The sequence below is a fragment of the Sminthopsis crassicaudata genome, chromosome 6, assembly GCF_048593235.1.
Source record: "Sminthopsis crassicaudata isolate SCR6 chromosome 6, ASM4859323v1, whole genome shotgun sequence".
Taxonomy (NCBI): Eukaryota; Metazoa; Chordata; class Mammalia; order Dasyuromorphia; family Dasyuridae; genus Sminthopsis; species Sminthopsis crassicaudata.
The window spans coordinates 48,502,353-48,512,593 of record NC_133622.1 but is presented as its reverse complement, the minus strand read 5'-3'; positions in this window follow the sequence as shown (position 1 = coordinate 48,512,593).

The window sequence follows — 10,241 nt, the reverse complement described above, 5'->3', positions numbered from 1 at the left end:
TTTATGTGGCTTCCTTGTATATGGTGGGTTATATTGCTGTTGTTATTTTTTGCTTATTTTTTTATTTTAGTATAGCTTTTTTTTTTTTTTTTTTTCTGGTTAGCTCGTTCAATGAAATTGCTTTTGCTTTGGATTTTGACTACTACTTTTGCCTTTGTTTTAAAACTCCAGATAAAACATGTTAGATTTCATTTCAGTCCTTTATTTAACTCCATATATATATATATATATATTTCTAGTTCGCATGTTTTTTTTTCCAAAATCCATAATTTTGGATTTTGATTGCTAATCCCTTATGCTATCTGCTTTTATTTTCTGAGTGAGTGGGTGAGATAACTCAATTCATATTTATAGTTATGATTACGGTGTTTTTCTCTCCAATCTTTTTTCTTCTGCTTCTCTTTTTTTATCCTTTCCCTCTTCAAATTTCTATTTTACTTCTACCAACCACCTCCCTTCTAATTCTAGGGCATGGGCCCTCTTTGATGATTTCCTGTAAGATAATGTCTAGGTGGTGTTTTTTTGTTTTTTTTTTTTTTTGTTTGTTTGTTTGTTTTCATCATGGTTTTCAGAAAGTCTAATAATCCTTAGATTGTCTCTCCTAGATCTCTTTTCTAGGTTTTTCCATGTAGGTATTTTACATTTTCTTCTATTCTCTCTTTTCTCTTCTTTTCTCTTCTCTTCCTTTCTTTTTTTGGTTTTTATTGACTGATTTCTGATGTCTCATTGAGTTATTCATTTCCATTTGTTTAGTTCTGATTTTTAGTGAATTATTTTAATTTACCTTTTTAATTTTTTTTGCATTTGTCCAATTGAATTTTTAGATGAGTTGTTTTGTTTTATGATTTTTTTTCTATTTAACAAATTCTGTTTTTCAGGGATTTTTTTTCCCATTTCCATTTTCCAATAGTCAAATCTATTTTGGAAGGTGTTATATGCTTTTTCCATTTCACTTAATCTATTTGGTAAGGAGTTGTCTTCTATAATGTCTGTATTCCCTTTTCCAAAATGTCTTGCAAAGATATTTATTTTCCCCATTTTTTCTTCTACCTCTCTTTTAAGCTCCTTTTTAATTTTTTTTTTCCCCAAGAGAGCCTTGTGAGATGGGGACTAATTTATATCATCCTTTGGGCCTTTTATCTGGAGATGATCTGTTTTTAGTGACCTCGGAGTTTGAAATCTGTTCTTCTTTTTCACCATAAAAAACTATCTGTGGGGTTCTTTTGCTTTTTTGCTCATTTTTTTTTTTAAATTGACATCTGCTTTTAGGTCAAAAGGTTGTTGTCCAAGCTTCTTCTACAAGCAGCAGCAGCTGTGCTGGGTCAGTGCTGATTGACTTCAAGTGCTGGGTGAGTATGGACAGATCTTGTAGAATTCTGGCATTTTGGGATTCTCTGTGTATCTTTTGTGTTTGTGTTGGATGTTTTATACCTTCTCTGCTGATCTTCTGACTTGCATCCAGGACAGAGTAGCAAACACTTGTATAGATTCCTTCCCATGGATTCTCTAGCTTATGGATCCCACACTGCCCCAGGTCTGTGCTGCCTGCACTCAAAATCTGCCTTCGGCTTGCTTGTGCTTGGCCCATCTCCCTCCATTTCCTATTGAAACAGACCTTTTCTGGAGATCTTTGAAATTGTCTTCTGCTGGTAATTTATTAGACTCCCAATATTTGTGGCTTCTGTCAGTGCAGAAGTAACTCAGAGGCTGGATTTGGTAGTTAGTATGAGGGTTGTGGGAAGAGCTCAGAAATAGAGGTGTATCCTCTCTGCCATCTTGGCTCCACTTGCTAGTAGTGAAATAAGTCTTAAATTATCTCTCCTAAGTCTATTTTCTAGGCCAATTGTGCTTCTTTTTACTAAGCTGTTAATTCTCTTTTTAAAACATCACTCTCAATTCTTTCTCAATTTTTTCTCTACCACTCCTTTCTCTTTAACTTTTATAGCAATTCTGATTGGATTTGGACCCTATTAGCATTTTTGAGGATTTTTTTGGTAGCTGGTTTTTTTTATATTATCTTCTTCTGAGTTTATGTTATATCTTTGTATAACAAATTATTTTATTTATGTTGTTTTCTCATTTTCTAGCCCTCTCTCATTTTTTTTGAACTTTTGAACTGCCCCAAGCTTCAGCCTTCTTTGTGCAGTTGCTTTTAGTGTTACTTCTGGGCATATGCAAGTTTTTAGTTTTTACAAGGTAATATAAATCTAGGAGCACTGTTCTTCTTGTCTGTGCTCTAGTCTTTTTCTAAGAATGACACCTTGAACCCTAAAGCCAAAGGTACTAGCCTTTTTCTCTGTTTAGTTATTATGGCCAGGGCCTTATGACTGACCTCCAAAAATCTCTAAGCCATAGACTAATCCAGAATTTTATATGAGTGATAATGTTGATAATCAATATCATCTCCTTCCAGTACCAGCCAGGAGTCACTTTAATCATTTTTTGACCGGTTGTCTGACCCACCTATACTCTGAACTGTTGTTGTTGCTGTTGCTCTTGCTGCTGCAGTTTTTGCCTATGTGAAAGTTCCATAAAGACCTCTACCAATGTGCCAGAGATTTCTTCTTTTGACCTCTCAAATTTACTTTGGTTGGAAACCAACTCACCCCTGCTCTACTGAGCCAAAATTTGGTTTACATTATTTTTGAAAGGATTGTTGGGAAACTTAAGCTGGGTCACTGCCTTTAATCTGCCATCTTTTTCTCTCATATCTGCTTATATGGGCTACTGGAGTGACCACTGCATGATACAGATTCTTAGAGCCAAGGCAATAACTGAAGTGACCAATGAAGTGGTCAATTGCATTTTAAGGTACAAGAACAGCAAGAGTGGAAAGTTGCTAAAGGAAGAGTGAGCATTTCATTTATTAAGCAACTTATAGTGCCAGATTCTGTACTAAGTGCTGGGAATACAAAAATAAAGGCAAAAGATCTTCATTCTTTCAAAGAGCTCCCAATCTAATGGGGGATAGGACTTGCAAAAAAAATTCAGAACAACCTATATGCAGGATACTTAAAAAATAACACAGAGGGAAGTCATCGGAATTAAGAAGGCTTGGGAAAGGCTTCCTGTAGAAGATGGAATTTTAGTTGAGATTTAAAAGAAATCCAGAGAGATCAGTTGAAATGGAGGAAAGAGAGCATTGCAGATATATGAGACAAAAAGAGAGAATGTTTAGGGATGAAAGAAGAGAGCATTATGATTAGATCAAAAACTACTTATGTACAGAATACTCAAAAGTATCTACAGACATTTCAGGGGAATCATGAACTTGGATAGAAGATAATTACCTCTTTAGTTCAGTACAAATGACTTAATTTCATATCCTCAGTATTCTAATTTATTCTACTAAATAGCATGAAGTCTCTTCTAGGAAAGAGTCATAATCTTCACCAAATAGTTGTTGTTCAATTATTTCAATTGTGCGAATCTCTGTGACCCCATTTTGGTGTTTTCTTGGCAAAAATATTGGAGTGGTTTGCCTTTGCCTTCTCTAGTTCATTGTATGGTTGTAGAATTAAGGCAAACAGGTTTAAGTCACTTGCCTGCATTCAAATAGCTAGTGTCACAGACCAGATTTAAACTCATGAAGATATTTTATCATTTATTTACTCATGACAGTGACAAAAGAAAAAGAAAAACCAAAACAACAAACAAAACACTTCAGAGCTTCTTCTTTATAATAAACAATTTTATAACTATTTCAACTCACTATGTATATTTGGTTTTAAATTTTTTAACTTTAAAATATAGATTAGAAAGATAAAAGATAGTAGTAGTTCACAAAGATCCAAATTATTTCAGCAGCATTTCAAAGAGATATACATATTAGATACACATATGGAAATTAAAGATTTCTCCACACAAAGCACACCAGGAGACAGTACTGAAAATAATAAATGCTAATCCTTATATTTGAAGCACACTAACTAGGATGGAATATCAATGAGAGATAATTGCTAGATGCTTTCATACTCCAACTCAGAAAAACAAAACTGTCAAATTAATGTTAAAAATGATGAAAATGTCAATATATGCATCTTTGAGGGGAGGGCTTGAGTTGGCAGTGCGACAGAGAAAGGGGAAAAGAGAATAGAGAAAGAAACCTACAATTAAATCTTCCTGATATGAATATAAAATATGACAAAGATGAACAGAAATTTAAGAAATGTTCATTTCTCTATTGATAGTATGAAGGTACTTTATAAAATGACCCATGAATATTTTATTAAGCAAGAACATCAACTTGAAACTTTATGAAGTTCAATATAGAATTAATTTTTCAATTTTCATCTGGGTTCCTTTAAATAATTGGTCATCAAAACAATGCTAGACTTTGACCAGAAATTGTTATCCTCTGTTTATTTGATTGTCTTGCTTACTACCAAAATCATTGTATTCCTCTTTTATTTACCCTGTAATCAATTTTGAAAAATATCTGATTAGCAGATCACTGTTTCCTTTTACTTCCTGAGATTTCAGTCAACCAAAAAAATATATGAAGTTCTTTTCCTTTTGTATTTGAAACTCTTGTCAAAGCAGTTTTTTTTATAGCAGCTACTTCTTTTGCTGACAAAAGATTATCTATAGAGAAATTAGGGTGAACCAGAATGAAGTGAAGTAGTGAACATTTTTTTAATGGTATGAAGCCTTGGAATAGGGGAAATAGACTAGGAATTAGATAATGCAATGATAAAATGAGAATAGAAATGCCTTTCTACCTGACTTCATCCATCCCATTTAATTAAATTTTTTAGTTTATATGTTATTGCATTTTGAAAGTCAAGATCCAGATTTAACTAAGGTGCATGAATCATTCCTGATATGATCAGTGTGTTTTGAGGACAAAAAGAAAACACAGAACAAGGGGAATTCTTACCCTATCAAAGAATCAACTTCAACTTGGCTCAGAAGAAAACTAAAGGATGAGGAGTTTTCTTGGAGGAAAAAAAGTACATTTGTTTTGGCAAAACTGTATTTAGCTTGGAAAGCCTGAGTCAAGATGATAGAACAGAGAAAAAAATCAGTTCTGCTCTCCAAAATTTCCCTACAAACAACTCTAAAATAACTTCTCAAATCCAAACCTGGAAGAGCAGAAGTAACAAATGGTCCAATGAAACTCTTTTATGCAGCCCAAGAAATTTAGGAGGTTTGCAGGAAGGATCTGCTTAAAGCAGATAGCACAACAAAAGTCGCACCAAGGCACAGGGGCTCTTGGAAACACTTTCATTAACAAGAACATCTTCCAGAACTCTCAATCCTTGAATACTTGAATACTGTGTGTGTGTGTGTGTGTGTGTGTGTGTGTGCACATGTGTGTGTGTGCATGCATGAAACAAATGGTCAAAAGAAGATTCCAGGGACCTTGTTGGCACTGGATTTAGAGTCTTGTTATTTTGCTCATGTATGGTTTCTAGTCACAGTCTAAAAGCCAAAAGGATTAATTAGAACATCCATCTCTAGGGGACCCAGAACCCTGGTCATAATTACCTAATGGGAATGAGTGTTTGTGGTCACTCACCGAGGGTCAAGGACTTTAGTCTCAAATCCAGGACAGATTTGAATATACTTGAAGCAGAGAGACAAAACCAGAAAGATTAAAATAAAAGGATAGAACAGAATCTATTATGCTTTATCTTAGGAGTGGGGAGAGCAAGTAACAATCAAAATCTCAGTGAAGGCCAAAGCAAAATTGGAACTAAGTAAGAGACAAGTAAGTAAACCACATTTCAATAAAATATACTATGGAGAATGAAATAATTATTATAATTAAACATCTATTTACAAAATGGCATCTGATTCATATTCTTGAAAAAGAGTGAAATGAATTTTCAAGAAAAAATAAGACTGTGAAACTGTAATGAGCGGGACCTCAACTTTTTTCCTCTCTGACCATAAAATAAATTTTAAAAAGTTAAGGAAATAAACTTTTTGAGATGTTTGTTATGATAGACTTTTGAAGAAAAAGGAAAGAGGAGAGAAAGAAGTGTAGCCTTTTTTTACCTATACATAAGACTTTCACAAAAACTAGCCATGCATTAGGGAAAAGACAAACAATAATAAAACATCATATTCATATGCAGAAAAAAGGAAATTTAAATACATTTTCAGCCCATAATGAAATAAGAAAAATTGCTTATTAGATTTTCAATAATTCAATCATTTTCAACTTTTTGTGACACACTTATGGAATTTTCTTGGCAAATACACTGGATAATTTTATTTCCTTTCCCTATATATTAAGGCTAACACAGATTAAGTGATGTGCCTTATAGACACAGCTAATGAAAATCCAAGGCTGAATTTGACCGCAGGTTTGCTGACTCCAAGTTCAGAGCTTTTTCCACTGAGCCACCTAGCTGTCTATGACTTTGTACTAGATTTCAAAGGGTATTACAAAACAGTAATCATTAAAACAATATCCTTCTAGCTAAAATGATGAATAAGTGTACTATATTAAATACACAAAACACAGTAGTAAATGACAATGGTAATCTAAAGTTTAACAAACTCAAAAATCCAAGATTTGAGGATAATAACTCACTATTTGACAAAAAAGCTGGGAAAACTGGAAAGCAGTTTACCAGAGACTTTGAATAGAGTAACATCTCATATTATTTGCAAAGAATGGCTGAACAAATTGTGGTATATGATGACATTTTTTATGCAGCACCAAAAAAATTATGTCATTTCTAAATCATCTTTGTTTCTAATACAGAGAAAATAAATGGAATTTAAGTGATGAAGTACACAGTATTCTTGAAAATTAAAACCATCAGTTTAGTATTAAACTTAAATCTATCTAACATTTACCAAGTGTATATTCTGTTCAATTCCCTGCTCTGAATATTGAGGAAAATAATAAGATTACTGAAACTTAATACTGGTGCTCAAGCAGCTCATGGATTGATACAGTAGATAACACACTTAAAATAATTATATGGACCAATAGGGAATTATGCTTTATATGGCTTCATGTGTAAAATTAATATTAAATTGCTTGCTTTCTTAAGGAGGTATGAAGAACAGGAGGAAGAGATAGATTTTGGAACTTAAAATGTTAAATATTTTTTTTTTATTTTTTAACATAATTGGGAAGTAATCAAATTTTTTTTTTAAATTAAAAAAAAACAACAAAGAAGCAAAATAAGTGTTATTAGAGTTCTGGGGGGTGAAATTATCTTTTTTCCCCATTTTTGTAGTAAATTTATTTAATTTTAATATAAATTAATATACATTGTTTTATGAATCATGTTGAGAGAGAAAAATCAGAGAAAAAGGGGAAAACCATGGGAGAGAGAAAAAAAACAACAGAAAAAAAAAGAAGCAAACGTAGCAGACTCTAGATGTTTTTCTGTATGCAGATGGCATTTTCTGTTCAAAGTCTATAGAAATTGTTTTGGATAAGGACCAAAGCCTTTCCTAGTTGATCATTGCACATATTTGCTATTATTGTGTACATTGTATTCCAGGTTATTCTTGCTTTGCTTAGCATTAGTTCATGTAAATCTTTCCAGGCCTTTCTAAAATCAACTTTTTCATCTTTTTTTATAGAACAATAATATCCCATTGCCTTCATATGCCACGGCTTGCTCAGCCATTTCCCAATTGATGGGCCTCTACTTATTTTTCAATTTTTTGTTACCACAAAAAGAGCTGCTACAAACATTTTTGCACATATGGGTCCATTTCCCTCCTTTATGATTTCCTTGGGATATAGACCCAGTAGAGGGTCAAAGTGTATGCACAGTTTGATAGCTTTTGGGGCATAGTTCCAAATTGCTCTCCAGAATGCTTGGATCATTTCACAATTCTACCAGTAAAGCATTAATATCTCAGTTCTCCCACATTCTCTCCAACATTTAGCATTATCTTTTCCTGTCATCTTAGCCAATTTGAGCAGTGTGAGGTGGTACCTCAGAGTTGTTTTTATTTTAATTTGTATTTCTCTAACCAATAATGATTTAGAGCATTTTTTTCACAAAACTATAGCTGGCTTTAATTTCATCATCTGAAAATTGTCTATTCATACCTTTGATCATTTATTAATTGGGGAATGGCATGCATTCTTGTGCATTTGACACAGTTTTTTTACATATTTTAGAAATGAGACCTTTATCAGAAACATTGGCTGTAAAAAATTTTCCCAGCTTTATACTTCACTTTTAATCTTTTTTCTGTTGGTTTTGTTTGTGCATCAACTTTTTAATTTAATGTAATCTAAGTTATCCGTTTGGCATTTCGTAATGTTCTCTAGTTCTTCTTTAGATATATATTACTCCCTTCTCCAAAGATCTGCTAGGGTAAATTATTCCTTGTTCTCCTAATTTGTTTATGGTATCACCCTTTATGCCCAAATCATGTACCAGGGGTAAAATTAAAGGGGGCCCATGAAGAAATAGATATATCATAACAAGAAAGATAGTCACTTCAAATTCCTCCTTTACATTTAGTATGAAAGTTATGATTTCATTGATATAGTTGTCCTGATGAGCAAATTCCCTCTACCAATGCACATCACAAGTTTTTCTGAATCAGGGATACTGCAAAATTAAGTGAAGTTTTATTGGGCCACTTAGAGGCAAAATTTGAAGCCAGGTCGCTCTGATATTGATGCCAATTGTGTACCCACTAATACAGGTTGCCTCTCATGGAGATTTCAGGTACTAAATAAAATAAAACAATATAAATAAAAACATTTTGCAGGCTAGCTATCAAGAAACTTGCACACACATCAGCATATGCACAAGATACTCAGTTTGTATATAGAAGTATATATAGTATATATATATAGTATAGTAGTGTGTATATATAGTAGTATATAGTATTAGTATAGTAGTATGTGTGTATATATATATATAGTATATATGTATACCAGTGTTTAAAATAAGATAAAAAACAAAAACATAAAAGCCATATATCTTATAAATTTCAAAATATAAAATAATGCATCTATGTTTATATGCATGAATACATGTCCTTGTTTTGTATTATTACTGATTCAGCTAGTTGGGCACCCAGGGTAATTAATTTAACTTTCTAGTGCCTAAGATAATATTCTAAGACTACAAGTTTCAGAACAATTGCTCATCTGAATTGATAAATAGGAGTTTATTTATCAGGTGATCCCTTACATCAATAAAATCATGACTTCATACTAAAATGGAAGAGAGAAATTGAATTAACAATCCTAACTGCTATGAAATGTTTAATAATCACAATAATAATGTCTCTTTTTCATTAACTGAACATTATATTTAATTCATCCTTAAAGTATATTAAAGTGCATTCAATTGGGGTTAACCTTTCATTTTGGTCCTAATGAGCACATATTAAAAATATTATAGATATAATGTAACTAATTTCATGCAGGAAATTGCAAAATCTCTCATGGAGAATTTAGGGATAAAAAATAGACTACAGACACAGATGATTCCTTGTACATAGTATGGATTTAATAAATTTAATAAATGAATGAAATTGAAATCTCACCTAGATAATTATTAAAATCAAAGTGTCTTCTTTGGTGGATTAATGTCAATTAAGAAGGATTGTATTGATATTGTAGCTTTGCTATGTTTTACATTTTCATCAGTGATTTGGACTTATTGAAGGTAAGTATATTGAGTTGGTGAATAATAGATTTGGGGAGGAAGAATAGAGAATAAATTCTATGTGACAAAATCAAGTAGCTGAAACATAATTACACTAATAAAGTGAGCTGAATCTAATAAAGTCAGATTTAATACAAAGGTGAGTAGATGTCCAGGACATATATTGAGGGGTTAAACTTGAAAAAGGAGGCTGCCATTTTTTCTCAAAAACAACAAATGAAGAACAAAGGGAAAAGATATAAAGAAGGTAGGAAAGGCTTTCATTGAATCCATACATAGACACATATGAGTGATTGGGAAGGATAGAGAACAGATATAAAAAAAGTTCCTCTCAAATTTCTTAATTTAAGGAGGGAGTTGAGGGCAATCATCTCCTCATCTGTTACCAGGTTCGTCAGGTCCATATGCTGGATATTTTTGCCACCCCTTACCTTATTCTTTTTAGAAGTTTTCTTCCCCATCAGATTATAATCTCCTTAAAGTCTGGGACTATCTTTTGCCTTTCTTTGTATTCCCAATACTGTGCCTGTTACATAATAGGTGTTTAATAGATATCTGCTGACTGGCTGACAGTGGTGGTAAAAACAATCTGCCAAAAGTTAGGATAGCAGGAAAAAAACTAAACTT